Source organism: Excalfactoria chinensis, chromosome 15 (genome assembly GCF_039878825.1).
Source record: "Excalfactoria chinensis isolate bCotChi1 chromosome 15, bCotChi1.hap2, whole genome shotgun sequence".
NCBI lineage: Eukaryota > Metazoa > Chordata > Aves > Galliformes > Phasianidae > Excalfactoria > Excalfactoria chinensis.
This window is the reverse complement of record NC_092839.1, coordinates 4,133,452-4,137,622: the sequence shown is the minus strand read 5'-3', so window position 1 is coordinate 4,137,622 and position 4,171 is coordinate 4,133,452.

Below are 4,171 nucleotides of genomic sequence, written 5' to 3'. Positions count from 1 at the left end.
ATCTTGTGTAAATTGATGCAGTTACGCTGATTTCGGGGGAGTTGTGCTGATTGATATCTGCTGGTGATATGACACCTCAGTGTGCAACCTGCAGACGTTAATGAGTCTCACGAAGGAAAAGCAAGCCATTTCCTTTGCACAGTTAATTCATAAAGCCACACCAGGATATAGGATTTCCAAGGGTTTCTCATTTATCTGCCAACCTACCTTAACAGGATTCGCTTTCTAAAAGTTCTCACTCCCCTCCTTCACTGTCTTCTTTTCAGCTACCACTTTGTTTTGGGTTCATTTCCCTAAACAGATACATAAATACCGGATCAGATTTTCTCTCTTTTGGCTTCAAGTTAGGCTGGCTATGCCATGAGAGCTTGTTGGAGCAGTAGAACCTGTACCTGCAACAGCAGCTGCACTTTACATTTGGGAAAGGAGTCAGGAAAGAACTACCTGGTTGATCTTTTATTTTTTTTCCTAGCTTTCATTAATCACAAAATCTAACCAGGGAAAAAGAAAAGGGTGGGGAGGGGGAGAGAGAGAAGAAAGGTAGTGGGACTCTGCCAAGGAGTGGGACTCTGCCACTACAAAATGGGCTCTGAATTGCCAATTTATTTCTTAGTTTGGCTTTGCTTTCGTCCCAGAGAGGCACCATCTCTTGGGCAGACAGCAGGACCCTTTGGGCAGCCTTGGTCAAGAAAGAGAGAAAGAGGATCTTATTCAGGAGTATTTTAGGTGTGCTTTATTGAAGCAGAGGCCATTTTATCTGTTTCTGCTTAACCTTGCTCAGAGCCCCCCAAAAGGCAATAGAACCCCTACAGTGAGGCCTGTTTATTTTCTGCTCAGTTGGAAAGCAAAGGTCCTATTACCATTAAGGGGAGTTACAAGTATTCATCAAAGAAAGAAATGACCCAGAAAGGCAGTTAAGTTAGTTTTATTCCCGCTGCATAAGTCAACCTCCTTTCTATATATAAAATGATGGGGTTAGGAAAGGATATTCATCAGGCAAGCTGCTGATTTGATTGGCTGCGCTTCCCCATGTACTTTATAATTTGTAGTTATAAATAACTGTTTTTAATAATCAATTGGTATTTAAATAACATACAATAACTGTCTTATTAAATCCCACTTTTTAGAACGAATAAGCAGTTAGACATTAAAGACATGGGTACCAAACAGCCACAGGATTTCAGACCATTTTCTTTTTTATATACAGGCCATAAATATCACTGTGGAATTACATGGTTAGCCAAGGCCCTGGATGAAGCCAGCAGAAGACCCTGCTCTCTGATGCTGCCTTTAAGCGATCATATACTTTTCTGGTGCGATGACTTTTTGAACAATAACCACGTTATTTTCTTTGGCCACCCCTCACATTTCGAAAGGGGCAGCCTTGAACTGCAGAGCTGAAGTAAAGCAATGTGTCCTCAAACCAGAGCCCCAAAAGCAGGGAGCATCTAATAGCAGGTTTGAGATCATTGGTCTCAATCGGCTGGGCCCACAGCATTTCCAACAGTTAGATTTATATATTGCATCAGGAAGGAAAAAAAATGCTTAAATCCTAAAGAATTAAATACAGCACTCAATCAGACATACAGAAAAGCCACTGGCCTTGTCCTTTTCCAACAGTCACCCAATAAACAAGCACAGCCCCCTCCTTTATTTTGCCTTGGTCAAGGACAGGGGAAGCAAACTCACTCAAGGTGGGAGAGGATGGAGAAGAAGACAGTTTGGTGTAGTGGCACCTGGCCCTGGATTGGCCATTGGTGAGGTTCACCCCACAGGAGGGAAATCAGCAGCCTTGTCCGCCTTTCTCTTTTATTCCCCTTCACTTTTCTTCCTCTCTCTGGAAGACAAGAGCAACTTGCAGGTAAAGTTTACTGGCATCCTCACTCCAGCAACTTTTCCCACCACACTTTTTTTCCCCAGTTATTATTTTTTTTTTGGCACCCCCAGCCCCCCTCCTCCTTATTTTATTTAAGACGACTCTGAGAGTTCAACTGTCGCCCAGGGCTTCAAACTAATTTTCTCTTCAGAAATGATTGCAGAAAGCCGCATGCATAATAAATCCCGTTATTGCTCTTGTTATTAAAATAGGTTGTTAGGGATGTGGACTTGGAGGCCTTTTTGTCTGATGACAGCAGTTCTTCTTAGCTGGGCGCTTATGGCTTATTGACTGAGGCTGCCAGGTTCAAAAAAAAATAATAGGAAGAAAAGAAAATCAAAAAGAGAAGGAGCTGTAGCTGATGGCTGATGTTTAACAGTGAGAAAGTTGGGACGATTTGAGGCGGTTCTTTTAATCATATCCATGGGCCGTGTTTGCAAAGAACAGAGCATCTCCAGCAGCTCCAAGGCTGCACTGAGGGTCCACAGAGAGCATCTGTGCAGAGCTCGGTTCGGGAGCAATGATTAATTAATATTTCTCATGACAGCTGGGTCTGTGCACCCTCATTGTGCTGGGCACCCTGCAAGAGCTGTGACCATGGCGGACCGCAGTCAGAAGCGATGAGAAGTTCCAGCCCACAAGGTGAAATGAGCAGAACACATGTGGAGGTGAAATGACGTGCTCAAGGGCATCCCAAAACCCAGTATCAGGGCTAGTAAGTGAAGAAAAGTCTCCTAAGTTCCTGTTTGGCACGCTGGCCATCAGTTCACGTTTCCTCACCCTATTCTAACAAACCACACACTTCATTTAGCAATCTGAAAACTTCTGTGGACCAGAGCAGAGCTTCTTCAAAAGGAAATGTAGTTAAAGCAACAGGTCTCCTGTGAGAATGCATTCTTAAAACAATAAACCTTTTCAGAGCAGTTTTGATAAAGGAAGTACACTGTCTGATCATTTTAATTTTAAAATATGCTTCATTGAGTCACTGTTATCCTGTGAAACGAAAATCTAATCACAGATGAGGCTGGGCACTTACCAAGTTTTGTATGCATGGAAACGATAAGTATATGAAAATATAGATTCCTATCCACTAAAACCAAACATGTCACATTCATAAAGAAACCAGGGCCAGAACTAGCAGGAATCTCAAAGGGAAAGAGAGGACACTGCTTCACTTCCAATACAGGCTCTGAAAATCTCCACTTTAATATATACAAGTATGAACTTGTTTAAAGATTTTTTTTACCCAGGACCACAACAGCTTTTACACTGTAGCTCCCAAAGAGGAACCTCTGGAAGCTTTGCTGTCAAACTCTAAAATTATGGTACTCCAGGCCTCGATTTATCTTTCAGGCACTGGGAGATATCCCAATGACCACACAACAATGAACTCAACGCCTGCAGCGTGCCCTCTAGCTGGTTAGTTAGCACTGTAAGCAAAGGTGGGCATGCAGAAGGTGGTAGCTCACATCAGACTTGTCCCTCAGCACTAGACAGGGCATAACTAGGTCCTTTAGGTCAGAGATGTTGAATGATATTCCAATATCAAGGCACCAGGGATATACCATCTCATTTCTGGTGCCAGTGAGCTGAAGTTTTTGCCTTGAATAGAGCTGGGACTTGACTTGCTGTGTTCAAGAACCATGTCATTGCCTAAATTAGCATAAAAACTCTTAAGACAAGTGAATATAACACAGAAGAAGAGCTCAATATTGGAAGCACTATTACTCAAAGGAGAAATCTCGTAACTCCAAAGTTTTCAGACTAGATAACAGCAAAGATTTCTGTAGAAAACAGTCCATCAGAGAAAACACGGCACCAATTATGTATTTAACAGGTTGAAAGCCCCAATATGTGATTCTTGATTAATTAACTTAAGGTATCTTTTTGAGTGTGGAAGCTGACACTAGGTGTGAGTAAGTGAACCTGGACATTAAGCAATAGTGGAAGCACCCAAATTCAAAAGAGCATACCTGGCTTCAGTAAGAAGAAAGAAATTCAGTCTCAGCTTCATGTTCCATTTCTAGGTTGATTTTAAAGAATGCAATTCACGCCCCAGCAATACAGAAGCAATTACACAAATGGAAAATGACCAAGTCATTCTCAGGTATTCATAGAAAATTGGCATCTCCTGAATATTGAATTGTACCAGGTCCTCGCTTTCTATAAATACAAAAGATCAATAATTATCAGTGAAATGCTTTGCTAACATCTGAATGCTGGCAAGACTGAAATAAGAAATTCCATTTATGCACTACTGCCTCAACAAGAGAATTAGTCTTTCCTGTCCTTATA